Raw genomic sequence first — 24,744 nt, forward strand, 5'->3', positions numbered from 1 at the left:
AATACAGTTAATGAAGACACACTTTGTAGATCGTCAGGGGAATTAGCTCAAATGGTAGAGCGCTCGCTTAGCATGCGAGAGGTACCGGGATCGATACCCGGATTCTCCAGTTCCTTTTGCATGTTATACTTTTGTGCAATCGTGTTCATTTTTGTTCCCTCACAAATGTCATGAAGAGAGGGACTAGCACACATGAGAGAAGGCAATTTTTGCAGGTGGGAGACGCTTGCATTGATACCCAGCTTGGGCAAAAGAAATTACCTTTGTTTGGGGCTCACATATAGACAGTGCATTCACTCGACTCGGTCAGGTTCTAAACACTTCAATTTCTACGCGCACACACACCTACACTGACTCCTCAACCTGAAAGCATGTTTTCACAAAGCTGAAGCAGCGCATCTGTTACCATCATGACAATAACGGTCGGTTATCATGCCGCCAAACGGGTTAATCTGATTGTCAAGAATACAGTTAATGAAGACACACTTTGTAGAACGTCAGGGGAATTAGCTCAAATGGTAGAGCGCTCGCATAGCATGCGAGAGGTACCGGGATCGATACCCGGATTCTCCATTTCCTTTTGCATGTTATACTTTTGTGCAGTCGTGTTCATTTTTGTTCCCTCACAAATGTCATGAAGAGAGGGACTAGCACACATGAGAGAAGGCAATTTTTGCAGGTGGGAGACGCTTGCATTGATACCCAGCTTGGGCAAAAGAAATTACCTTTGTTTGGGGCTCACATATAGACAGTGCATTCACTGGACTCGGTCAGGTTCTAAACACTTCAATTTCTACGAGCACACACACCTACACTGACTCCTCAACCTGAAAGCATGTTTTCACAAAGCTGAAGCAGCGCATCTGTTACCATCATGACAATAACGGTCGGTTATCATGGCGCCAAACGGGTTAATCTGATTGTCAAGAATACAGTTAATGAAGACACACTTTGTAGATCGTCAGGGGAATTAGCTCAAATGGTAGAGCGCTCGCTTAGCATGCGAGAGGTACCGGGATCGATACCCGGATTCTCCAGTACTTTTTGCATGTTATACTTCTGTGCAGTCGTGTTTATTTTTGTTCCCTCACAAATGTCATGAAGAGAGGGACTAGCACACATGACAGAAGGCAATTTTTGCAGGTGGGAGACGCTTGCATTGATACCCAGCTTGGGCAAAAGAAATTACCTTTGTTTGGGGCTCACATATAGACAGTGCATTCACTGGACTCGGTCAGGTTCTAAACACTTCAATTTCTACGCGCACACACACCTACACTGACTCCTCAACCTGAAAGCATGTTTTCACAAAGCTGAAGCAGCGCATCTGTTACCATCATGACAATAACGGTCGGTTATCATGCCGCCAAACGGGTTAATCTGATTGTCAAGAATACAGTTAATGAAGACACACTTTGTAGATCGTCAGGGGAATTAGCTCAAATGGTAGAGCGCTCGCTTAGCATGCGAGAGGTACCGGGATCGATACCCGGATTCTCCAGTTCCTTTTGCATGTTATACTTTTGTGCAATCGTGTTCATTTTTGTTCCCTCACAAATGTCATGAAGAGAGGGACTAGCACACATGAGAGAAGGCAATTTTTGCAGGTGGGAGACGCTTGCATTGATACCCAGCTTGGGCAAAAGAAATTACCTTTGTTTGGGGCTCACATATAGACAGTGCATTCACTCGACTCGGTCAGGTTCTAAACACTTCAATTTCTACGCGCACACACACCTACACTGACTCCTCAACCTGAAAGCATGTTTTCACAAAGCTGAAGCAGCGCATCTGTTACCATCATGACAATAACGGTCGGTTATCATGGCGCCAAACGGGTTAATCTGATTGTCAAGAATACAGTTAATGAAGACACACTTTGTAGATCGTCAGGGGAATTAGCTCAAATGGTAGAGCGCTCGCTTAGCATGCGAGAGGTACCGGGATCGATACCCGGATTCTCCAGTTCCTTTTGCATGTTATACTTTTGTGCAATCGTGTTCATTTTTGTTCCCTCACAAATGTCATGAAGAGAGGGACTAGCACACATGAGAGAAGGCAATTTTTGCAGGTGGGAGACGCTTGCATTGATACCCAGCTTGGGCAAAAGAAATTACCTTTGTTTGGGGCTCACATATAGACAGTGCATTCACTCGACTCGGTCAGGTTCTAAACACTTCAATTTCTACGCGCACACACACCTACACTGACTCCTCAACCTGAAAGCATGTTTTCACAAAGCTGAAGCAGCGCGTCTGTTACCATCATGACAATAACGGTCGGTTATCATGCCGCCAAACGGGTTAATCTGATTGTCAAGAATACAGTTAATGAAGACACACTTTGTAGAACGTCAGGGGAATTAGCTCAAATGGTAGAGCGCTCGCATAGCATGCGAGAGGTACCGGGATCGATACCCGGATTCTCCAGTTCCTTTTGCATGTTATACTTTTGTGCAATCGTGTTCATTTTTGTTCCCTCACAAATGTCATGAAGAGAGGGACTAGCACACATGAGAGAAGGCAATTTTTGCAGGTGGGAGACGCTTGCATTGATACCCAGCTTGGGCAAAAGAAATTACCTTTGTTTGGGGCTCACATATAGACAGTGCATTCACTGGACTCGGTCAGGTTCTAAACACTTCAATTTCTACGCGCACACACACCTACACTGACTCCTCAACCTGAAAGCATGTTTTCACAAAGCTGAAGCAGCGCATCTGTTACCATCATGACAATAACGGTCGGTTATCATGGCGCCAAACGGGTTAATCTGATTGTCAAGAATACAGTTAATGAAGACACACTTTGTAGATCGTCAGGGGAATTAGCTCAAATGGTAGAGCGCTCGCTTAGCATGCGAGAGGTACCGGGATCGATACCCGGATTCTCCAGTACTTTTTGCATGTTATACTTTTGTGCAATCGTGTTCATTTTTGTTCCCTCACAAATGTCATGAAGAGAGGGACTAGCACACATGACAGAAGGCAATTTTTGCAGGTGGGAGACGCTTGCATTGATACCCAGCTTGGGCAAAAGAAATTACCTTTGTTTGGGGCTCACATATAGACAGTGCATTCACTGGACTCGGTCAGGTTCTAAACACTTCAATTTCTACGCGCACACACACCTACACTGACTCCTCAACCTGAAAGCATGTTTTCACAAAGCTGAAGCAGCGCATCTGTTACCATCATGACAATAACGGTCGGTTATCATGGCGCCAAACGGGTTAATCTGATTGTCAAGAATACAGTTAATGAAGACACACTTTGTAGATCGTCAGGGGAATTAGCTCAAATGGTAGAGCGCTCGCTTAGCATGCGAGAGGTACCGGGATCGATACCCGGATTCTCCAGTACTTTTTGCATGTTATACTTTTGTGCAATCGTGTTCATTTTTGTTCCCTCACAAATGTCATGAAGAGAGGGACTAGCACACATGAGAGAAGGCAATTTTTGCAGGTGGGAGACGCTTGCATTGATACCCAGCTTGGGCAAAAGAAATTACCTTTGTTTGGGGCTCACATATAGACAGTGCATTCACTGGACTCGGTCAGGTTCTAAACACTTCAATTTCTACGCGCACACACACCTACACTGACTCCTCAACCTGAAAGCATGTTTTCACAAAGCTGAAGCAGCGCATCTGTTACCATCATGACAATAACGGTCGGTTATCATGGCGCCAAACGGGTTAATCTGATTGTCAAGAATACAGTTAATGAAGACACACTTTGTAGATCGTCAGGGGAATTAGCTCAAATGGTAGAGCGCTCGCTTAGCATGCGAGAGGTACCGGGATCGATACCCGGATTCTCCAGTACTTTTTGCATGTTATACTTTTGTGCAATCGTGTTCATTTTTGTTCCCTCACAAATGTCATGAAGAGAGGGACTAGCACACATGACAGAAGGCAATTTTTGCAGGTGGGAGACGCTTGCATTGATACCCAGCTTGGGCAAAAGAAATTACCTTTGTTTGGGGCTCACATATAGACAGTGCATTCACTCGACTCGGTCAGGTTCTAAACACTTCAATTTCTACGCGCACACACACCTACACTGACTCCTCAACCTGAAAGCATGTTTTCACAAAGCTGAAGCAGCGCATCTGTTACCATCATGACAATAACGGTCGGTTATCATGGCGCCAAACGGGTTAATCTGATTGTCAAGAATACAGTTAATGAAGACACACTTTGTAGATCATCAGGGGAATTAGCTCAAATGGTAGAGCGCTCGCTTACCATGCGAGAGGTACCGGGATCGATACCCGGATTCTCCAGTACTTTTTGCATGTTATACTTTTGTGCAATCGTGTTCATTTTTGTTCCCTCACAAATGTCATGAAGAGAGGGACTAGCACACATGAGAGAAGGCAATTTTTGCAGGTGGGAGACGCTTGCATTGATACCCAGCTTGGGCAAAAGAAATTACCTTTGTTTGGGGCTCACATATAGACAGTGCATTCACTCGACTCGGTCAGGTTCTAAACACTTCAATTTCTACGCGCACACACACCTACACTGACTCCTCAACCTGAAAGCATGTTTTCACAAAGCTGAAGCAGCGCGTCTGTTACCATCATGACAATAACGGTCGGTTATCATGCCTCCAAACGGGTTAATCTGATTGTCAAGAATACAGTTAATGAAGACACACTTTGTAGATCGTCAGGGGAATTAGCTCAAATTTTAAAGCGCTCGCTTAGCATGCGAGAGGTACCGGGATCGATACCCGGATTCTCCAGTTCTTTTTGCATGTTATACTTTTGTGCAATTGTGTTCATTTTTGTTCCCTCACAAATGTCATGAAGAGAGGGACTAGCACACATGACAGAAGGCAATTTTTGCAGGTGGGAGACGCTTGCATTGATACCCAGCTTGGGCAAAAGAAATTACCTTTGTTTGGGGCTCACATATAGACAGTGCATTCACTCGACTCGGTCAGGTTCTAAACACTTCAATTTCTACGCGCACACACACCTACACTGACTCCTCAACCTGAAAGCATGTTTTCACAAAGCTGAAGCAGCGCGTCTGTTACCATCATGACAATAACGGTCGGTTATCATGGCGCCAAACGGGTTAATCTGATTGTCAAGAATACAGTTAATGAAGACACACTTTGTAGATCGTCAGGGGAATTAGCTCAAATGGTAGAGCGCTCGCTTAGCATGCGAGAGGTACCGGGATCGATACCCGGATTCTCCAGTTCTTTTTGCATGTTATACTTTTGTGCAATCGTGTTCATTTTTGTTCCCTCACAAATGTCATGAAGAGAGGGACTAGCACACATGAGAGAAGGCAATTTTTGCAGGTGGGAGACGCTTGCATTGATACCCAGCTTGGGCAAAAGAAATTACCTTTGTTTGGGGCTCACATATAGACAGTGCATTCACTCGACTCGGTCAGGTTCTAAACACTTCAATTTCTACGCGCACACACACCTACACTGACTCCTCAACCTGAAAGCATGTTTTCACAAAGCTGAAGCAGCGCATCTGTTACCATCATGACAACAACGGTCGGTTATCATGCCGCCAAACGGGTTAATCTGATTGTCAAGAATACAGTTAATGAAGACACACTTTGTAGATCATCAGGGGAATTAGCTCAAATGGTAGAGCGCTCGCTTACCATGCGAGAGGTACCGGGATCGATACCCGGATTCTCCAGTACTTTTTGCATGTTATACTTTTGTGCAGTCGTGTTCATTTTTGTTCCCCCACAAATGTCATGAAGAGAGGGACTAGCACACATGAGAGAAGGCAATTTTTGCAGGTGGGAGACGCTTGCATTGATACCCAGCTTGGGCAAAAGAAATTACCTTTGTTTGGGGCTCACATATAGACAGTGCATTCACTGGACTCGGTCAGGTTCTAAACACTTCAATTTCTACGCGCACACACACCTACACTGACTCCTCAACCTGAAAGCATGTTTTCACAAAGCTGAAGCAGCGCATCTGTTACCATCATGACAATAACGGTCGGTTATCATGGCGCCAAACGGGTTAATCTGATTGTCAAGAATACAGTTAATGAAGACACACTTTGTAGATCGTCAGGGGAATTAGCTCAAATGGTAGAGCGCTCGCTTAGCATGCGAGAGGTACCGGGATCGATACCCGGATTCTCCAGTTCTTTTTGCATGTTATACTTTTGTGCAATCGTGTTCATTTTTGTTCCCTCACAAATGTCATGAAGAGAGGGACTAGCACACATGACAGAAGGCAATTTTTGCAGGTGGGAGACGCTTGCATTGATACCCAGCTTGGGCAAAAGAAATTACCTTTGTTTGGGGCTCACATATAGACAGTGCATTCACTCGACTCGGTCAGGTTCTAAACACTTCAATTTCTACGCGCACACACACCTACACTGACTCCTCAACCTGAAAACATGTTTTCACAAAGCTGAAGCAGCGCATCTGTTACCATCATGACAATAACGGTCGGTTATCATGGCGCCAAACGGGTTAATCTGATTGTCAAGAATACAGTTAATGAAGACACACTTTGTAGATCGTCAGGGGAATTAGCTCAAATGGTAGAGCGCTCGCTTAGCATGCGAGAGGTACCTGGATCGATACCCGGATTCTCCAGTTCCTTTTGCATGTTATACTTTTGTGCAATCGTGTTCATTTTTGTTCCCTCACAAATGTCATGAAGAGAGGGACTAGCACACATGAGAGAAGGCAATTTTTGCAGGTGGGAGACGCTTGCATTGATACCCAGCTTGGGCAAAAGAAATTACCTTTGTTTGGGGCTCACATATAGACAGTGCATTCACTCGACTCGGTCAGGTTCTAAACACTTCAATTTCTACGCGCACACACACCTACACTGACTCCTCAACCTGAAAGCATGTTTTCACAAAGCTGAAGCAGCGCATCTGTTACCATCATGACAATAACGGTCGGTTATCATGGCGCCAAACGGGTTAATCTGATTGTCAAGAATACAGTTAATGAAGACACACTTTGTAGATCGTCAGGGGAATTAGCTCAAATGGTAGAGCGCTCGCTTAGCATGCGAGAGGTACCGGGATCGATACCCGGATTCTCCAGTACTTTTTGCATGTTATACTTTTGTGCAATCGTGTTCATTTTTGTTCCCTCACAAATGTCATGAAGAGAGGGACTAGCACACATGAGAGAAGGCAATTTTTGCAGGTGGGAGACGCTTGCATTGATACCCAGCTTGGGCAAAAGAAATTACCTTTGTTTGGGGCTCACATATAGACAGTGCATTCACTCGACTCGGTCAGGTTCTAAACACTTCAATTTCTACGCGCACACACACCTACACTGACTCCTCAACCTGAAAGCATGTTTTCACAAAGCTGAAGCAGCGCATCTGTTACCATCATGACAATAACGGTCGGTTATCATGGCGCCAAACGGGTTAATCTGATTGTCAAGAATACAGTTAATGAAGACACACTTTGTAGATCGTCAGGGGAATTAGCTCAAATGGTAGAGCGCTCGCTTAGCATGCGAGAGGTACCTGGATCGATACCCGGATTCTCCAGTTCCTTTTGCATGTTATACTTTTGTGCAATCGTGTTCATTTTTGTTCCCTCACAAATGTCATGAAGAGAGGGACTAGCACACATGAGAGAAGGCAATTTTTGCAGGTGGGAGACGCTTGCATTGATACCCAGCTTGGGCAAAAGAAATTACCTTTGTTTGGGGCTCACATATAGACAGTGCATTCACTCGACTCGGTCAGGTTCTAAACACTTCAATTTCTACGCGCACACACACCTACACTGACTCCTCAACCTGAAAGCATGTTTTCACAAAGCTGAAGCAGCGCATCTGTTACCATCATGACAACAACGGTCGGTTATCATGCCGCCAAACGGGTTAATCTGATTGTCAAGAATACAGTTAATGAAGACACACTTTGTAGATCATCAGGGGAATTAGCTCAAATGGTAGAGCGCTCGCTTACCATGCGAGAGGTACCGGGATCGATACCCGGATTCTCCAGTACTTTTTGCATGTTATACTTTTGTGCAGTCGTGTTCATTTTTGTTCCCCCACAAATGTCATGAAGAGAGGGACTAGCACACATGACAGAAGGCAATTTTTGCAGGTGGGAGACGCTTGCATTGATACCCAGCTTGGGCAAAAGAAATTACCTTTGTTTGGGGCTCACATATAGACAGTGCATTCACTCGACTCGGTCAGGTTCTAAACACTTCAATTTCTACGCGCACACACACCTACACTGACTCCTCAACCTGAAAGCATGTTTTCACAAAGCTGAAGCAGCGCATCTGTTACCATCATGACAATAACGGTCGGTTATCATGGCGCCAAACGGGTTAATCTGATTGTCAAGAATACAGTTAATGAAGACACACTTTGTAGATCGTCAGGGGAATTAGCTCAAATGGTAGAGCGCTCGCTTAGCATGCGAGAGGTACCTGGATCGATACCCGGATTCTCCAGTTCCTTTTGCATGTTATACTTTTGTGCAATCGTGTTCATTTTTGTTCCCTCACAAATGTCATGAAGAGAGGGACTAGCACACATGAGAGAAGGCAATTTTTGCAGGTGGGAGACGCTTGCATTGATACCCAGCTTGGGCAAAAGAAATTACCTTTGTTTGGGGCTCACATATAGACAGTGCATTCACTCGACTCGGTCAGGTTCTAAACACTTCAATTTCTACGCGCACACACACCTACACTGACTCCTCAACCTGAAAGCATGTTTTCACAAAGCTGAAGCAGCGCATCTGTTACCATCATGACAACAACGGTCGGTTATCATGCCGCCAAACGGGTTAATCTGATTGTCAAGAATACAGTTAATGAAGACACACTTTGTAGATCATCAGGGGAATTAGCTCAAATGGTAGAGCGCTCGCTTACCATGCGAGAGGTACCGGGATCGATACCCGGATTCTCCAGTACTTTTTGCATGTTATACTTTTGTGCAGTCGTGTTCATTTTTGTTCCCTCACAAATGTCATGAAGAGAGGGACTAGCACACATGACAGAAGGCAATTTTTGCAGGTGGGAGACGCTTTCATTGATACCCAGCTTGGGCAAAAGAAATTACCTTTGTTTGGGGCTCACATATAGACAGTGCATTCACTCGACTCGGTCAGGTTCTAAACACTTCAATTTCTACGCGCACACACACCTACACTGACTCCTCAACCTGAAAGCATGTTTTCACAAAGCTGAAGCAGCGCATCTGTTACCATCATGACAATAAAGGTCGGTTATCATGGCGCCAAACGGGTTAATCTGATTGTCAAGAATACAGTTAATGAAGACACACTTTGTAGATCGTCAGGGGAATTAGCTCAAATGGTAGAGCGCTCGCTTAGCATGCGAGAGGTACCGGGATCGATACCCGGATTCTCCAGTACTTTTTGCATGTTATACTTTTGTGCAATCGTGTTCATTTTTGTTCCCTCACAAATGTCATGAAGAGAGGGACTAGCACACATGAGAGAAGGCAATTTTTGCAGGTGGGAGACGCTTGCATTGATACCCAGCTTGGGCAAAAGAAATTACCTTTGTTTGGGGCTCACATATAGACAGTGCATTCACTGGACTCGGTCAGGTTCTAAACACTTCAATTTCTACGCGCACACACACCTACACTGACTCCTCAACCTGAAAGCATGTTTTCACAAAGCTGAAGCAGCGCGTCTGTTACCATCATGACAATAACGGTCGGTTATCATGGCGCCAAACGGGTTAATCTGATTGTCAAGAATACAGTTAATGAAGACACACTTTGTAGATCGTCAGGGGAATTAGCTCAAATGGTAGAGCGCTCGCTTAGCATGCGAGAGGTACCGGGATCGATACCCGGATTCTCCAGTACTTTTTGCATGTTATACTTTTGTGCAATCGTGTTCATTTTTGTTCCCTCACAAATGTCATGAAGAGAGGGACTAGCACACATGAGAGAAGGCAATTTTTGCAGGTGGGAGACGCTTGCATTGATACCCAGCTTGGGCAAAAGAAATTACCTTTGTTTGGGGCTCACATATAGACAGTGCATTCACTGGACTCGGTCAGGTTCTAAACACTTCAATTTCTACGCGCACACACACCTACACTGACTCCTCAACCTGAAAGCATGTTTTCACAAAGCTGAAGCAGCGCATCTGTTACCATCATGACAATAACGGTCGGTTATCATGGCGCCAAACGGGTTAATCTGATTGTCAAGAATACAGTTAATGAAGACACACTTTGTAGATCGTCAGGGGAATTAGCTCAAATGGTAGAGCGCTCGCTTAGCATGCGAGAGGTACCGGGATCGATACCCGGATTCTCCAGTACTTTTTGCATGTTATACTTTTGTGCAATCGTGTTCATTTTTGTTCCCTCACAAATGTCATGAAGAGAGGGACTTGCACACATGACAGAAGGCAATTTTTGCAGGTGGGAGACGCTTGCATTGATACCCTGCTTGGGCAAAAGAAATTACCTTTGTTTGGGGCTCACATATAGACAGTGCATTCACTGGACTCGGTCAGGTTCTAAACACTTCAATTTCTACGCGCACACACACCTACACTGACTCCTCAACCTGAAAGCATGTTTTCACAAAGCTGAAGCAGCGCATCTGTTACCATCATGACAATAACGGTCGGTTATCATGGCGCCAAACGGGTTAATCTGATTGTCAAGAATACAGTTAATGAAGACACACTTTGTAGATCGTCAGGGGAATTAGCTCAAATGGTAGAGCGCTCGCTTAGCATGCGAGAGGTACCTGGATCGATACCCGGATTCTCCAGTTCCTTTTGCATGTTATACTTTTGTGCAATCGTGTTCATTTTTGTTCCCTCACAAATGTCATGAAGAGAGGGACTAGCACACATGAGAGAAGGCAATTTTTGCAGGTGGGAGACGCTTGCATTGATACCCAGCTTGGGCAAAAGAAATTACCTTTGTTTGGGGCTCACATATAGACAGTGCATTCACTCGACTCGGTCAGGTTCTAAACACTTCAATTTCTACGCGCACACACACCTACACTGACTCCTCAACCTGAAAGCATGTTTTCACAAAGCTGAAGCAGCGCATCTGTTACCATCATGACATCAACGGTCGGTTATCATGCCGCCAAACGGGTTAATCTGATTGTCAAGAATACAGTTAATGAAGACACACTTTGTAGATCATCAGGGGAATTAACTCAAATGGTAGAGCGCTCGCTTACCATGCGAGAGGTACCGGGATCGATACCCGGATTCTCCAGTACTTTTTGCATGTTATACTTTTGTGCAGTCGTGTTCATTTTTGTTCCCTCACAAATGTCATGAAGAGAGGGACTAGCACACATGACAGAAGGCAATTTTTGCAGGTGGGAGACGCTTTCATTGATACCCAGCTTGGGCAAAAGAAATTACCTTTGTTTGGGGCTCACATATAGACAGTGCATTCACTCGACTCGGTCAGGTTCTAAACACTTCAATTTCTACGCGCACACACACCTACACTGACTCCTCAACCTGAAAGCATGTTTTCACAAAGCTGAAGCAGCGCATCTGTTACCATCATGACAATAACGGTCGGTTATCATGGCGCCAAACGGGTTAATCTGATTGTCAAGAATACAGTTAATGAAGACACACTTTGTAGATCGTCAGGGGAATTAGCTCAAATGGTAGAGCGCTCGCTTAGCATGCGAGAGGTACCGGGATCGATACCCGGATTCTCCAGTACTTTTTGCATGTTATACTTTTGTGCAATCGTGTTCATTTTTGTTCCCTCACAAATGTCATGAAGAGAGGGACTAGCACACATGAGAGAAGGCAATTTTTGCAGGTGGGAGACGCTTGCATTGATACCCAGCTTGGGCAAAAGAAATTACCTTTGTTTGGGGCTCACATATAGACAGTGCATTCACTGGACTCGGTCAGGTTCTAAACACTTCAATTTCTACGCGCACACACACCTACACTGACTCCTCAACCTGAAAGCATGTTTTCACAAAGCTGAAGCAGCGCATCTGTTACCATCATGACAATAACGGTCGGTTATCATGGCGCCAAACGGGTTAATCTGATTGTCAAGAATACAGTTAATGAAGACACACTTTGTAGATCGTCAGGGGAATTAGCTCAAATGGTAGAGCGCTCGCTTAGCATGCGAGAGGTACCGGGATCGATACCCGGATTCTCCAGTACTTTTTGCATGTTATACTTTTGTGCAATCGTGTTCATTTTTGTTCCCTCACAAATGTCATGAAGAGAGGGACTTGCACACATGACAGAAGGCAATTTTTGCAGGTGGGAGACGCTTGCATTGATACCCTGCTTGGGCAAAAGAAATTACCTTTGTTTGGGGCTCACATATAGACAGTGCATTCACTGGACTCGGTCAGGTTCTAAACACTTCAATTTCTACGCGCACACACACCTACACTGACTCCTCAACCTGAAAGCATGTTTTCACAAAGCTGAAGCAGCGCATCTGTTACCATCATGACAATAACGGTCGGTTATCATGGCGCCAAACGGGTTAATCTGATTGTCAAGAATACAGTTAATGAAGACACACTTTGTAGATCGTCAGGGGAATTAGCTCAAATGGTAGAGCGCTCGCTTAGCATGCGAGAGGTACCTGGATCGATACCCGGATTCTCCAGTTCCTTTTGCATGTTATACTTTTGTGCAATCGTGTTCATTTTTGTTCCCTCACAAATGTCATGAAGAGAGGGACTAGCACACATGAGAGAAGGCAATTTTTGCAGGTGGGAGACGCTTGCATTGATACCCAGCTTGGGCAAAAGAAATTACCTTTGTTTGGGGCTCACATATAGACAGTGCATTCACTCGACTCGGTCAGGTTCTAAACACTTCAATTTCTACGCGCACACACACCTACACTGACTCCTCAACCTGAAAGCATGTTTTCACAAAGCTGAAGCAGCGCATCTGTTACCATCATGACAACAACGGTCGGTTATCATGCCGCCAAACGGGTTAATCTGATTGTCAAGAATACAGTTAATGAAGACACACTTTGTAGATCATCAGGGGAATTAACTCAAATGGTAGAGCGCTCGCTTACCATGCGAGAGGTACCGGGATCGATACCCGGATTCTCCAGTACTTTTTGCATGTTATACTTTTGTGCAGTCGTGTTCATTTTTGTTCCCTCACAAATGTCATGAAGAGAGGGACTAGCACACATGACAGAAGGCAATTTTTGCAGGTGGGAGACGCTTTCATTGATACCCAGCTTGGGCAAAAGAAATTACCTTTGTTTGGGGCTCACATATAGACAGTGCATTCACTCGACTCGGTCAGGTTCTAAACACTTCAATTTCTACGCGCACACACACCTACACTGACTCCTCAACCTGAAAGCATGTTTTCACAAAGCTGAAGCAGCGCATCTGTTACCATCATGACAATAACGGTCGGTTATCATGGCGCCAAACGGGTTAATCTGATTGTCAAGAATACAGTTAATGAAGACACACTTTGTAGATCGTCAGGGGAATTAGCTCAAATGGTAGAGCGCTCGCTTAGCATGCGAGAGGTACCGGGATCGATACCCGGATTCTCCAGTACTTTTTGCATGTTATACTTTTGTGCAATCGTGTTCATTTTTGTTCCCTCACAAATGTCATGAAGAGAGGGACTAGCACACATGAGAGAAGGCAATTTTTGCAGGTGGGAGACGCTTGCATTGATACCCAGCTTGGGCAAAAGAAATTACCTTTGTTTGGGGCTCACATATAGACAGTGCATTCACTGGACTCGGTCAGGTTCTAAACACTTCAATTTCTACGCGCACACACACCTACACTGACTCCTCAACCTGAAAGCATGTTTTCACAAAGCTGAAGCAGCGCGTCTGTTACCATCATGACAATAACGGTCGGTTATCATGGCGCCAAACGGGTTAATCTGATTGTCAAGAATACAGTTAATGAAGACACACTTTGTAGATCGTCAGGGGAATTAGCTCAAATGGTAGAGCGCTCGCTTAGCATGCGAGAGGTACCGGGATCGATACCCGGATTCTCCAGTTCTTTTTGCATGTTATACTTTTGTGCAATCGTGTTCATTTTTGTTCCCTCACAAATGTCATGAAGAGAGGGACTAGCACACATGAGAGAAGGCAATTTTTGCAGGTGGGAGACGCTTGCATTGATACCCAGCTTGGGCAAAAGAAATTACCTTTGTTTGGGGCTCACATATAGACAGTGCATTCACTGGACTCGGTCAGGTTCTAAACACTTCAATTTCTACGCACACACACACCTACACTGACTCCTCAACCTGAAAGCATGTTTTCACAAAGCTGAAGCAGCGCGTCTGTTACCATCATGACAATAACGGTCGGTTATCATGGCGCCAAACGGGTTAATCTGATTGTCAAGAATACAGTTAATGAAGACACACTTTGTAGATCGTCAGGGGAATTAGCTCAAATGGTAGAGCGCTCGCTTAGCATGCGAGAGGTACCGGGATCGATACCCGGATTCTCCAGTTCTTTTTGCATGTTATACTTTTGTGCAATCGTGTTCATTTTTGTTCCCTCACAAATGTCATGAAGAGAGGGACTAGCACACATGAGAGAAGGCAATTTTTGCAGGTGGGAGACGCTTGCATTGATACCCAGCTTGGGCAAAAGAAATTACCTTTGTTTGGGGCTCACATATAGACAGTGCATTCACTGGACTCGGTCAGGTTCTAAACACTTCAATTTCTACGCACACACACACCTACACTGACTCCTCAACCTGAAAGCATGTTTTCACAAAGCTGAAGCAGCGCGTCTGTTACCATCATGACAATAACGGTCGGTTATCATGGCGCCAAACGCGTTAATCTGATTGTCAAGAATACAGTTAATGAAGACACACTTTGTAGATCGTCAGGGGAATTAGCTCAAATGGTAGAGCGCTCGCTTAGCATGCGAGAGGTACCGGGATCGATACCCGGATTCTCCAGTTCTTTTTACATGTTATACTTTTGTGCAATCGTGTTCATTTTTGTTCCCTCACAAATGTCATGAAGAGAGGGACTAGCACACATGACAGAAGGCAATTTTTGCAGGTGGGAGACGCTTGCATTGATACCCAGCTTGGGCAAAAGAAATTACCTTTGTTTGGGGCTCACATATAGACAGTGCATTCACTCGACTCGGTCAGGTTCTAAACACTTCAATTTCTACGCGCACACACACCTACACTGACTCCTCAACCTGAAAGCATGTTTTCACAAAGCTGAAGCAGCGCGTCTGTTACCATCATGACAATAACGGTCGGTTATCATGGCGCCAAACGGGTTAATCTGATTGTCAAGAATACAGTTAATGAAGACACACTTTGTAGATCGTCAGGGGAATTAGCTCAAATGGTAGAGCGCTCGCTTAGCATGCGAGAGGTACCGGGATCGATACCCGGATTCTCCAGTTCTTTTTGCATGTTATACTTTTGTGCAATCGTGTTCATTTTTGTTCCCTCACAAATGTCATGAAGAGAGGGACTAGCACACATGAGAGAAGGCAATTTTTGCAGGTGGGAGACGCTTGCATTGATACCCAGCTTGGGCAAAAGAAATTACCTTTGTTTGGGGCTCACATATAGACAGTGCATTCACTGGACTCGGTCAGGTTCTAAACACTTCAATTTCTACGCACACACACACCTACACTGACTCCTCAACCTGAAAGCATGTTTTCACAAAGCTGAAGCAGCGCGTCTGTTACCATCATGACAATAACGGTCGGTTATCATGGCGCCAAACGCGTTAATCTGATTGTCAAGAATACAGTTAATGAAGACACACTTTGTAGATCGTCAGGGGAATTAGCTCAAATGGTAGAGCGCTCGCTTAGCATGCGAGAGGTACCGGGATCGATACCCGGATTCTCCAGTTCTTTTTGCATGTTATACTTTTGTGCAATCGTGTTCATTTTTGTTCCCTCACAAATGTCATGAAGAGAGGGACTAGCACACATGACAGAAGGCAATTTTTGCAGGTGGGAGACGCTTGCATTGATACCCAGCTTGGGCAAAAGAAATTACCTTTGTTTGGGGCTCACATATAGACAGTGCATTCACTCGACTCGGTCAGGTTCTAAACACTTCAATTTCTACGCGCACACACACCTACACTGACTCCTCAACCTGAAAGCATGTTTTCACAAAGCTGAAGCAGCGCGTCTGTTACCATCATGACAATAACGGTCGGTTATCATGGCGCCAAACGGGTTAATCTGATTGTCAAGAATACAGTTAATGAAGACACACTTTGTAGATCGTCAGGGGAATTAGCTCAAATGGTAGAGCGCTCGCTTAGCATGCGAGAGGTACCGGGATCGATACCCGGATTCTCCAGTTCTTTTTGCATGTTATACTTTTGTGCAATCGTGTTCATTTTTGTTCCCTCACAAATGTCATGAAGAGAGGGACTAGCACACATGAGAGAAGACAATTTTTGCAGGTGGGAGACGCTTGCATTGATACCCAGCTTGGGCAAAAGAAATTACCTTTGTTTGGGGCTCACATATAGACAGTGCATTCACTCGACTCGGTCAGGTTCTAAACACTTCAATTTCTACGCGCACACACACCTACACTGACTCCTCAACCTGAAAGCATGTTTTCACAAAGCTGAAGCAGCGCGTCTGTTACCATCATGACAATAACGGTCGGTTATCATGGCGCCAAACGGGTTAATCTGATTGTCAAGAATACAGTTAATGAAGACACACTTTGTAGATCGTCAGGGGAATTAGCTCAAATGGTAGAGCGCTCGCTTAGCATGCGAGAGGTACCGGGATCGATACCCGGATTCTCCAGTTCTTTTTGCATGTTATACTTTTGTGCAATCGTGTTCATTTTTGTTCCCTCACAAATGTCATGAAGAGAGGGACTAGCACACATGAGAGAAGGCAATTTTTGCAGGTGGGAGACGCTTGCATTGATACCCAGCTTGGGCAAAAGAAATTACCTTTGTTTGGGGCTCACATATAGACAGTGCATTCACTGGACTCGGTCAGGTTCTAAACACTTCAATTTCTACGCACACACACACCTACACTGACTCCTCAACCTGAAAGCATGTTTTCACAAAGCTGAAGCAACGCGTCTGTTACCATCATGACAATAACGGTCGGTTATCATGGCGCCAAACGGGTTAATCTGATTGTCAAGAATACAGTTAATGAAGACACACTTTGTAGATCGTCAGGGGAATTAGCTCAAATGGTAGAGCGCTCGCTTAGCATGCGAGAGGTACCGGGATCGATACCCGGATTCTCCAGTTCTTTTTGCATGTTATACTTTTGTGCAATCGTGTTCATTTTTCTTCCCTCACAAATGTCATGAAGAGAGGGACTAGCACACATGAGAGAAGGCAATTTTTGCAGGTGGGAGACGCTTGCATTGATACCCAGCTTGGGCAAAAGAAATTACCTTTGTTTGGGGCTCACATATAGACAGTGCATTCACTGGACTCGGTCAGGTTCTAAACACTTCAATTTCTACGCACACACACACCTACACTGACTCCTCAACCTGAAAGCATGTTTTCACAAAGCTGAAGCAGCGCGTCTGTTACCATCATGACAATAACGGTCGGTTATCATGGCGCCAAACGGGTTAATCTGATTGTCAAGAATACAGTTAATGAAGACACACTTTGTAGATCGTCAGGGGAATTAGCTCAAATGGTAGAGCGCTCGCTTAGCATGCGAGAGGTACCTGGATCGATACCCGGATTCTCCAGTTCTTTTTGCATGTTATACTTTTGTGCAATCGTGTTCATTTTTGTTCCCTCACAAATGTCATGAAGAGAGGGACTAGCACACATGAGAGAAGGCAATTTTTGCAGGTGGGAGACGCTTGCATTGATACCCAGCTTGGGCAAAAGAAATTACCTTTGTTTGGGGCTCACATATAGACAGTGCATTCACTGGACTCGGTCAGGTTCTAAACACTTCAATTTCTACGCGCACACACACCTACACTCACCCCTCAACCTGAAAGCATGTTTTCACAAAGCTGAAGCAGCGCGTCTGTTACCATCATGACAATAACGGTCGGTTATCATGGCGCCAAACGGGTTAATCTGATTGTCAAGAATACAGTTAATGAAGACACACTTTGTAGATCGTCAGGGGAATTAGCTCAAATGGTAGAGCGCTCGCTTAGCATGCGAGAGGTACCGGGATCGATACCCGGATTCTCCAGTTCTTTTTGCATGTTATACTTTTGTGCAATTGTGTTCATTTTTGTTCCCTCACAAATGTCATGAAGAGAGGGACTAGCACACATGAGAGAAGGCAATTTTTGCAGGTGGGAGACGCTTGCATTGATACCCAGCTTGGGCAAAAGAAATTACCTTTGTTTGGGGCTCACATATAGACAGTGCATTCACTGGACTCGGTCAGGTTCTAAACACTTCAATTTCTACGCGCACACACACCTACACTGACTCCTCAACCTGAAAGCATGTTTTCACAAAGCTGAAGCAGCGCGTCTGTTACCATCATGACAATAACGGTCGGTTATCATGGCGCCAAACGGGTTAATCTGATTGTCAAGAATACAGTTAATGAAGACACACTTTGTAGATCGTCAGGGGAATTAGCTCAAATGGTAGAGCGCTCGCTTAGCATGCGAGAGGTACCGGGATCGATACCCGGATTCTCCAGTACTTTTTGCATGTTATACTTTTGTGCAATCGTGTTCATTTTTGTTCCCTCACAAATGTCATGAAGAGAGGGACTAGCACACATGAGAGAAGGCAATTTTTGCAGGTGGGAGACGCTTGCATTGATACCCAGCTTGGGCAAAAGAAATTACCTTTGTTTGGGGCTCACATATAGACAGTGCATTCACTGGACTCGGTCAGGTTCTAAACACTTCAATTTCTACGCACACACACACCTACACTGACTCCTCAACCTGAAAGCATGTTTTCACAAAGCTGAAGCAGCGCGTCTGTTACCATCATGACAATAACGGTCGGTTATCATGGCGCCAAACGGGTTAATCTGATTGTCAAGAATACAGTTAATGAAGACACACTTTGTAGATCGTCAGGGGAATTAGCTCAAATGGTAGAGCGCTCGCTTAGCATGCGAGAGGTACCGGGATCGATACCCGGATTCTCCAGTTCTTTTTGCATGTTATACTTTTGTGCAATCGTGTTCATTTTTGTTCCCTCACAAATGTCATGAAGAGAGGGACTAGCACACATGACAGAAGGCAATTTTTGCAGGTGGGAGACGCTTGCATTGATACCCAGCTTGGGCAAAAGAAATTACCTTTGTTTGGGGCTCACATATAGACAGTGCATTCACTCGACTCGGTCAGGTTCTAAACACTTCAATTTCTACGCACACACACACCTACACTGACTCCTCAACCTGAAAGCATGTTTTCACAAAGCTGAAGCAGCGCGTCTGTTACCATCATGACAATAACGGTCGGTTATCATGGCGCCAAACGGGTTAATCTGATTGTCAAGAATACAGTTAATGAAGACACACTTTGTAGATCGTCAGGGGAATTAGCTCAAATGGTAGAGCGCTCGCTTAGCATGCGAGAGGTACCGGGATCGATACCCGGATTCTCCAGTTCTTTTTGCATGTTATACTTTTGTGCAATCGTGTTCATTTTTGTTCCCTCACAAATGTCATGAAGAGAGGGACTAGCACACATGAGAGAAGGCAATTTTTGCAGGTGGGAGACGCTTGCATTGATACCCAGCTTGGGCAAAAGAAATTACCTTTGTTTGGGGCTCACATATAGACAGTGCATTCACTGGACTCGGTCAGGTTCTAAACACTTCAATTTCTACGCACACACACACCTACACTGACTCCTCAACCTGAAAGCATGTTTTCACAAAGCTGAAGCAGCGCGTCTGTTACCATCATGACAATAACGGTCGGTTATCATGGCGCCAAACGGGTTAATCTGATTGTCAAGAATACAGTTAATGAAGACACACTTTGTAGATCGTCAGGGGAATTAGCTCAAATGGTAGAGCGCTCGCTTAGCATGCGAGAGGTACCTGGATCGATACCCGGATTCTCCAGTTCTTTTTGCATGTTATACTTTTGTGCAATCGTGTTCATTTTTCTTCCCTCACAAATGTCATGAAGAGAGGGACTAGCACACATGAGAGAAGGCAATTTTTGCAGGTGGGAGACGCTTGCATTGATACCCAGCTTGGGCAAAAGAAATTACCTTTGTTTGGGGCTCACATATAGACAGTGCATTCACTGGACTCGGTCAGGTTCTAAACACTTCAATTTCTACGCACACACACACCTACACTGACTCCTCAACCTGAAAGCATGTTTTCACAAAGCTGAAGCAGCGCGTCTGTTACCATCATGACAATAACGGTCGGTTATCATGGCGCCAAACGGGTTAATCTGATTGTCAAGAATACAGTTAATGAAGACACACTTTGTAGATCGTCAGGGGAATTAGCTCAAATGGTAGAGCGCTCGCTTAGCATGCGAGAGGTACCTGGATCGATACCCGGATTCTCCAGTTCTTTTTGCATGTTATACTTTTGTGCAATCGTGTTCATTTTTGTTCCCTCACAAATGTCATGAAGAGAGGGACTAGCACACATGAGAGAAGGCAATTTTTGCAGGTGGGAGACGCTTGCATTGATACCCAGCTTGGGCAAAAGAAATTACCTTTGTTTGGGGCTCACATATAGACAGTGCATTCACTGGACTCGGTCAGGTTCTAAACACTTCAATTTCTACGCGCACACACACCTACACTGACCCCTCAACCTGAAAGCATGTTTTCACAAAGCTGAAGCAGCGCGTCTGTTACCATCATGACAATAACGGTCGGTTATCATGGCGCCAAACGGGTTAATCTGATTGTCAAGAATACAGTTAATGAAGACACACTTTGTAGATCGTCAGGGGAATTAGCTCAAATGGTAGAGCGCTCGCTTAGCATGCGAGAGGTACCGGGATCGATACCCGGATTCTCCAGTTCTTTTTGCATGTTATACTTTTGTGCAATTGTGTTCATTTTTGTTCCCTCACAAATGTCATGAAGAGAGGGACTAGCACACATGAGAGAAGGCAATTTTTGCAGGTGGGAGACGCTTGCATTGATACCCAGCTTGGGCAAAAGAAATTACCTTTGTTTGGGGCTCACATATAGACAGTGCATTCACTCGACTCGGTCAGGTTCTAAACACTTCAATTTCTACGCGCACACACACCTACACTGACTCCTCAACCTGAAAGCATGTTTTCACAAAGCTGAAGCAGCGCGTCTGTTACCATCATGACAATAACGGTCGGTTATCATGGCGCCAAACGGGTTAATCTGATTGTCAAGAATACAGTTAATGAAGACACACTTTGTAGATCGTCAGGGGAATTAGCTCAAATGGTAGAGCGCTCGCTTAGCATGCGAGAGGTACCGGGATCGATACCCGGATTCTCCAGTACTTTTTGCATGTTATACTTTTGTGCAATCGTGTTCATTTTTGTTCCCTCACAAATGTCATGAAGAGAGGGACTAGCACACATGAGAGAAGGCAATTTTTGCAGGTGGGAGACGCTTGCATTGATACCCAGCTTGGGCAAAAGAAATTACCTTTGTTTGGGGCTCACATATAGACAGTGCATTCACTGGACTCGGTCAGGTTCTAAACACTTCAATTTCTACGCACACACACACCTACACTGACTCCTCAACCTGAAAGCATGTTTTCACAAAGCTGAAGCAGCGCGTCTGTTACCATCATGACAATAACGGTCGGTTATCATGGCGCCAAACGGGTTAATCTGATTGTCAAGAATACAGTTAATGAAGACACACTTTGTAGATCGTCAGGGGAATTAGCTCAAATGGTAGAGCGCTCGCTTAGCATGCGAGAGGTACCGGGATCGATACCCGGATTCTCCAGTTCTTTTTGCATGTTATACTTTTGTGCAATCGTGTTCATTTTTGTTCCCTCACAAATGTCATGAAGAGAGGGACTAGCACACATGAGAGAAGGCAATTTTTGCAGGTGGGAGACGCTTGCATTGATACCCAGCTTGGGCAAAAGAAATTACCTTTGTTTGGGGCTCACATATAGACAGTGCATTCACTCGACTCGGTCAGGTTCTAAACACTTCAATTTCTACGCACACACACACCTACACTGACTCCTCAACCTGAAAGCATGTTTTCACAAAGCTTAAGCAGCGCGTCTGTTACCATCATGACAATAACGGTCGGTTATCATGGCGCCAAACGGGTTAATCTGATTGTCAAGAATACAGTTAATGAAGACACACTTTGTAGATCGTCAGGGGAATTAGCTCAAATGGTAGAGCGCTCGCTTAGCATGCGAGAGGTACCGGGATCGATACCCGGATTCTCCAGTTCCTTTTGCATGTTATACTTTTGTGCAATCGTGTTCATTTTTGTTCCCTCACAAATGTCATGAAGAGAGGGACTAGCACACATGAGAGAAGGCAATTTTTGCAGGTGGGAGACGCTTGCATTGATACCCAGCTTGGGCAAAAGAAATTACCTTTGTTTGGGGCTCACATATAGACAGTGCATTCACTGGACTCGGTCAGGTTCTAAACACTTCAATTTCTACGCACACACACACCTACACTGACTCCTCAACCTGAAAGCATGTTTTCACAAAGCTGAAGCAGCGCGTCTGTTACCATCATGACAATAACGGTCGGTTATCATGGCGCCAAACGGGTTAATCTGATTGTCAAGAATACAGTTAATGAAGACACACTTTGTAGATCGTCAGGGGAATTAGCTCAAATGGTAGAGCGCTCGCTTAGCATGCGAGAGGTACCGGGATCGATACCCGGATTCTCCAGTTCTTTTTGCATGTTATACTTTTGTGCAATCGTGTTCATTTTTCTTCCCTCACAAATGTCATGAAGAGAGGGACTAGCACACATGAGAGAAGGCAATTTTTGCAGGTGGGAGACGCTTGCATTGATACCCAGCTTGGGCAAAAGAAATTACCTTTGTTTGGGGCTCACATATAGACAGTGCATTCACTGGACTCGGTCAGGTTCTAAACACTTCAATTTCTACGCGCACACACACCTACACTGACTCCTCAACCTGAAAACATGTTTTCACAAAGCTGAAGCAGCGCGTCTGTTACCATCATGACAATAACGGTCGGTTATCATGGCGCCAAACGGGTTAATCTGATTGTCAAGAATACAGTTAATGAAGACACACTTTGTAGATCGTCAGGGGAATTAGCTCAAATGGTAGAGCGCTCGCTTAGCATGCGAGAGGTACCGGGATCGATACCCGGATTCTCCAGTACTTTTTGCATGTTATACTTTTGTGCAATCGTGTTCATTTTTGTTCCCTCACAAATGTCATGAAGAGAGGGACTAGCACACATGAGAGAAGGCAATTTTTGCAGGTGGGAGACGCTTGCATTGATACCCAGCTTGGGCAAAAGAAATTACCTTTGTTTGGGGCTCACATATAGACAGTGCATTCACTGGACTCGGTCAGGTTCTAAACACTTCAATTTCTACACGCACACACACCTACACTGACTCCTCAACCTGAAAGCATGTTTTCACAAAGCTGAAGCAGCGCGTCTGTTACCATCATGACAATAACGGTCGGTTATCATGGCGCCAAACGGGTTAATCTGATTGTCAAGAATACAGTTAATGAAGACACACTTTGTAGATCGTCAGGGGAATTAGCTCAAATGGTAGAGCGCTCGCTTAGCATGCGAGAGGTACCGGGATCGATACCCGGATTCTCCAGTTCTTTTTGCATGTTATACTTTTGTGCAATCGTGTTCATTTTTGTTCCCTCACAAATGTCATGAAGAGAGGGACTAGCACACATGAGAGAAGGCAATTTTTGCAGGTGGGAGACGCTTGCATTGATACCCAGCTTGGGCAAAAGAAATTACCTTTGTTTGGGGCTCACATATAGACAGTGCATTCACTGGACTCGGTCAGGTTCTAAACACTTCAATTTCTACGCACACACACACCTACACTGACTCCTCAACCTGAAAGCATGTTTTCACAAAGCTGAAGCAGCGCGTCTGTTACCATCATGACAATAACGGTCGGTTATCATGGCGCCAAACGGGTTAATCTGATTGTCAAGAATACAGTTAATGAAGACACACTTTGTAGATCGTCAGGGGAATTAGCTCAAATGGTAGAGCGCTCGCTTAGCATGCGAGAGGTACCGGGATCGATACCCGGATTCTCCAGTTCTTTTTGCATGTTATACTTTTGTGCAATTGTGTTCATTTTTGTTCCCTCACAAATGTCATGAAGAGAGGGACTAGCACACATGACAGAAGGCAATTTTTGCAGGTGGGAGACGCTTGCATTGATACCCAGCTTGGGCAAAAGAAATTACCTTTGTTTGGGGCTCACATATAGACAGTGCATTCACTCGACTCGGTCAGGTTCTAAACACTTCAATTTCTACGCGCACACACACCTACACTGACTCCTCAACCTGAAAGCATGTTTTCACAAAGCTGAAGCAGCGCGTCTGTTACCATCATGACAATAACGGTCGGTTATCATGGCGCCAAACGGGTTAATCTGATTGTCAAGAATACAGTTAATGAAGACACACTTTGTAGATCGTCAGGGGAATTAGCTCAAATGGTAGAGCGCTCGCTTAGCATGCGAGAGGTACCGGGATCGATACCCGGATTCTCCAGTTCTTTTTGCATGTTATACTTTTGTGCAATTGTGTTCATTTT

At 44.8% G+C, this 24,744-nt stretch overlaps 41 non-coding genes across 41 annotated transcripts; all 41 read left to right on the forward strand.

Annotated features, from left to right (window-relative positions):
• The first annotated feature begins 36 nt into the window (after positions 1-36).
• Positions 37-109, forward strand: Trnaa-agc (transfer RNA alanine (anticodon AGC)). Its single transcript has one exon. It is a non-coding gene; the product is annotated as a tRNA-Ala (tRNA).
• An 855-nt stretch (positions 110-964) lies between these two features.
• Trnaa-agc (transfer RNA alanine (anticodon AGC)) lies at positions 965-1,037 on the forward strand. The gene has a single exon. It is a non-coding gene; the product is annotated as a tRNA-Ala (tRNA).
• A 391-nt stretch (positions 1,038-1,428) lies between these two features.
• Trnaa-agc (transfer RNA alanine (anticodon AGC)) lies at positions 1,429-1,501 on the forward strand. Its single transcript has one exon. It is a non-coding gene; the product is annotated as a tRNA-Ala (tRNA).
• A 391-nt stretch (positions 1,502-1,892) lies between these two features.
• Trnaa-agc (transfer RNA alanine (anticodon AGC)) lies at positions 1,893-1,965 on the forward strand. Its single transcript has one exon. It is a non-coding gene; the product is annotated as a tRNA-Ala (tRNA).
• An 855-nt stretch (positions 1,966-2,820) lies between these two features.
• Trnaa-agc (transfer RNA alanine (anticodon AGC)) lies at positions 2,821-2,893 on the forward strand. The gene has a single exon. It is a non-coding gene; the product is annotated as a tRNA-Ala (tRNA).
• A 391-nt stretch (positions 2,894-3,284) lies between these two features.
• Positions 3,285-3,357, forward strand: Trnaa-agc (transfer RNA alanine (anticodon AGC)). The gene has a single exon. It is a non-coding gene; the product is annotated as a tRNA-Ala (tRNA).
• Positions 3,358-3,748: 391 nt separating this feature from the next.
• On the forward strand, positions 3,749-3,821 carry Trnaa-agc (transfer RNA alanine (anticodon AGC)). Its single transcript has one exon. It is a non-coding gene; the product is annotated as a tRNA-Ala (tRNA).
• A 391-nt stretch (positions 3,822-4,212) lies between these two features.
• Positions 4,213-4,285, forward strand: Trnag-acc (transfer RNA glycine (anticodon ACC)). Its single transcript has one exon. It is a non-coding gene; the product is annotated as a tRNA-Gly (tRNA).
• Positions 4,286-5,140: 855 nt separating this feature from the next.
• Trnaa-agc (transfer RNA alanine (anticodon AGC)) lies at positions 5,141-5,213 on the forward strand. Its single transcript has one exon. It is a non-coding gene; the product is annotated as a tRNA-Ala (tRNA).
• A 391-nt stretch (positions 5,214-5,604) lies between these two features.
• On the forward strand, positions 5,605-5,677 carry Trnag-acc (transfer RNA glycine (anticodon ACC)). Its single transcript has one exon. It is a non-coding gene; the product is annotated as a tRNA-Gly (tRNA).
• A 391-nt stretch (positions 5,678-6,068) lies between these two features.
• Trnaa-agc (transfer RNA alanine (anticodon AGC)) lies at positions 6,069-6,141 on the forward strand. The gene has a single exon. It is a non-coding gene; the product is annotated as a tRNA-Ala (tRNA).
• An 855-nt stretch (positions 6,142-6,996) lies between these two features.
• On the forward strand, positions 6,997-7,069 carry Trnaa-agc (transfer RNA alanine (anticodon AGC)). The gene has a single exon. It is a non-coding gene; the product is annotated as a tRNA-Ala (tRNA).
• An 855-nt stretch (positions 7,070-7,924) lies between these two features.
• On the forward strand, positions 7,925-7,997 carry Trnag-acc (transfer RNA glycine (anticodon ACC)). The gene has a single exon. It is a non-coding gene; the product is annotated as a tRNA-Gly (tRNA).
• Positions 7,998-8,852: 855 nt separating this feature from the next.
• Trnag-acc (transfer RNA glycine (anticodon ACC)) lies at positions 8,853-8,925 on the forward strand. Its single transcript has one exon. It is a non-coding gene; the product is annotated as a tRNA-Gly (tRNA).
• Positions 8,926-9,316: 391 nt separating this feature from the next.
• Trnaa-agc (transfer RNA alanine (anticodon AGC)) lies at positions 9,317-9,389 on the forward strand. The gene has a single exon. It is a non-coding gene; the product is annotated as a tRNA-Ala (tRNA).
• A 391-nt stretch (positions 9,390-9,780) lies between these two features.
• On the forward strand, positions 9,781-9,853 carry Trnaa-agc (transfer RNA alanine (anticodon AGC)). Its single transcript has one exon. It is a non-coding gene; the product is annotated as a tRNA-Ala (tRNA).
• Positions 9,854-10,244: 391 nt separating this feature from the next.
• Positions 10,245-10,317, forward strand: Trnaa-agc (transfer RNA alanine (anticodon AGC)). The gene has a single exon. It is a non-coding gene; the product is annotated as a tRNA-Ala (tRNA).
• A 1,319-nt stretch (positions 10,318-11,636) lies between these two features.
• Trnaa-agc (transfer RNA alanine (anticodon AGC)) lies at positions 11,637-11,709 on the forward strand. Its single transcript has one exon. It is a non-coding gene; the product is annotated as a tRNA-Ala (tRNA).
• A 391-nt stretch (positions 11,710-12,100) lies between these two features.
• Trnaa-agc (transfer RNA alanine (anticodon AGC)) lies at positions 12,101-12,173 on the forward strand. Its single transcript has one exon. It is a non-coding gene; the product is annotated as a tRNA-Ala (tRNA).
• Positions 12,174-13,492: 1,319 nt separating this feature from the next.
• On the forward strand, positions 13,493-13,565 carry Trnaa-agc (transfer RNA alanine (anticodon AGC)). Its single transcript has one exon. It is a non-coding gene; the product is annotated as a tRNA-Ala (tRNA).
• A 391-nt stretch (positions 13,566-13,956) lies between these two features.
• Trnaa-agc (transfer RNA alanine (anticodon AGC)) lies at positions 13,957-14,029 on the forward strand. Its single transcript has one exon. It is a non-coding gene; the product is annotated as a tRNA-Ala (tRNA).
• Positions 14,030-14,420: 391 nt separating this feature from the next.
• On the forward strand, positions 14,421-14,493 carry Trnaa-agc (transfer RNA alanine (anticodon AGC)). Its single transcript has one exon. It is a non-coding gene; the product is annotated as a tRNA-Ala (tRNA).
• A 391-nt stretch (positions 14,494-14,884) lies between these two features.
• Positions 14,885-14,957, forward strand: Trnaa-agc (transfer RNA alanine (anticodon AGC)). The gene has a single exon. It is a non-coding gene; the product is annotated as a tRNA-Ala (tRNA).
• A 391-nt stretch (positions 14,958-15,348) lies between these two features.
• Trnaa-agc (transfer RNA alanine (anticodon AGC)) lies at positions 15,349-15,421 on the forward strand. The gene has a single exon. It is a non-coding gene; the product is annotated as a tRNA-Ala (tRNA).
• A 391-nt stretch (positions 15,422-15,812) lies between these two features.
• Positions 15,813-15,885, forward strand: Trnaa-agc (transfer RNA alanine (anticodon AGC)). The gene has a single exon. It is a non-coding gene; the product is annotated as a tRNA-Ala (tRNA).
• Positions 15,886-16,276: 391 nt separating this feature from the next.
• On the forward strand, positions 16,277-16,349 carry Trnaa-agc (transfer RNA alanine (anticodon AGC)). The gene has a single exon. It is a non-coding gene; the product is annotated as a tRNA-Ala (tRNA).
• A 391-nt stretch (positions 16,350-16,740) lies between these two features.
• On the forward strand, positions 16,741-16,813 carry Trnaa-agc (transfer RNA alanine (anticodon AGC)). Its single transcript has one exon. It is a non-coding gene; the product is annotated as a tRNA-Ala (tRNA).
• Positions 16,814-17,204: 391 nt separating this feature from the next.
• On the forward strand, positions 17,205-17,277 carry Trnaa-agc (transfer RNA alanine (anticodon AGC)). The gene has a single exon. It is a non-coding gene; the product is annotated as a tRNA-Ala (tRNA).
• Positions 17,278-18,132: 855 nt separating this feature from the next.
• On the forward strand, positions 18,133-18,205 carry Trnaa-agc (transfer RNA alanine (anticodon AGC)). The gene has a single exon. It is a non-coding gene; the product is annotated as a tRNA-Ala (tRNA).
• A 391-nt stretch (positions 18,206-18,596) lies between these two features.
• Positions 18,597-18,669, forward strand: Trnaa-agc (transfer RNA alanine (anticodon AGC)). The gene has a single exon. It is a non-coding gene; the product is annotated as a tRNA-Ala (tRNA).
• A 391-nt stretch (positions 18,670-19,060) lies between these two features.
• Positions 19,061-19,133, forward strand: Trnaa-agc (transfer RNA alanine (anticodon AGC)). Its single transcript has one exon. It is a non-coding gene; the product is annotated as a tRNA-Ala (tRNA).
• A 391-nt stretch (positions 19,134-19,524) lies between these two features.
• Positions 19,525-19,597, forward strand: Trnaa-agc (transfer RNA alanine (anticodon AGC)). Its single transcript has one exon. It is a non-coding gene; the product is annotated as a tRNA-Ala (tRNA).
• A 1,319-nt stretch (positions 19,598-20,916) lies between these two features.
• On the forward strand, positions 20,917-20,989 carry Trnaa-agc (transfer RNA alanine (anticodon AGC)). The gene has a single exon. It is a non-coding gene; the product is annotated as a tRNA-Ala (tRNA).
• Positions 20,990-21,380: 391 nt separating this feature from the next.
• Positions 21,381-21,453, forward strand: Trnaa-agc (transfer RNA alanine (anticodon AGC)). The gene has a single exon. It is a non-coding gene; the product is annotated as a tRNA-Ala (tRNA).
• A 391-nt stretch (positions 21,454-21,844) lies between these two features.
• Trnaa-agc (transfer RNA alanine (anticodon AGC)) lies at positions 21,845-21,917 on the forward strand. The gene has a single exon. It is a non-coding gene; the product is annotated as a tRNA-Ala (tRNA).
• Positions 21,918-22,308: 391 nt separating this feature from the next.
• Trnaa-agc (transfer RNA alanine (anticodon AGC)) lies at positions 22,309-22,381 on the forward strand. The gene has a single exon. It is a non-coding gene; the product is annotated as a tRNA-Ala (tRNA).
• A 391-nt stretch (positions 22,382-22,772) lies between these two features.
• Trnaa-agc (transfer RNA alanine (anticodon AGC)) lies at positions 22,773-22,845 on the forward strand. Its single transcript has one exon. It is a non-coding gene; the product is annotated as a tRNA-Ala (tRNA).
• A 391-nt stretch (positions 22,846-23,236) lies between these two features.
• Positions 23,237-23,309, forward strand: Trnaa-agc (transfer RNA alanine (anticodon AGC)). The gene has a single exon. It is a non-coding gene; the product is annotated as a tRNA-Ala (tRNA).
• A 391-nt stretch (positions 23,310-23,700) lies between these two features.
• On the forward strand, positions 23,701-23,773 carry Trnaa-agc (transfer RNA alanine (anticodon AGC)). Its single transcript has one exon. It is a non-coding gene; the product is annotated as a tRNA-Ala (tRNA).
• Positions 23,774-24,164: 391 nt separating this feature from the next.
• On the forward strand, positions 24,165-24,237 carry Trnaa-agc (transfer RNA alanine (anticodon AGC)). Its single transcript has one exon. It is a non-coding gene; the product is annotated as a tRNA-Ala (tRNA).
• A 391-nt stretch (positions 24,238-24,628) lies between these two features.
• Trnaa-agc (transfer RNA alanine (anticodon AGC)) lies at positions 24,629-24,701 on the forward strand. Its single transcript has one exon. It is a non-coding gene; the product is annotated as a tRNA-Ala (tRNA).
• The last annotated feature ends 43 nt before the right edge of the window (positions 24,702-24,744 follow it).

Source organism: Haliotis asinina, chromosome 6, assembly GCF_037392515.1.
Source record: "Haliotis asinina isolate JCU_RB_2024 chromosome 6, JCU_Hal_asi_v2, whole genome shotgun sequence".
Lineage (NCBI taxonomy): Eukaryota > Metazoa > Mollusca > Gastropoda > Lepetellida > Haliotidae > Haliotis > Haliotis asinina.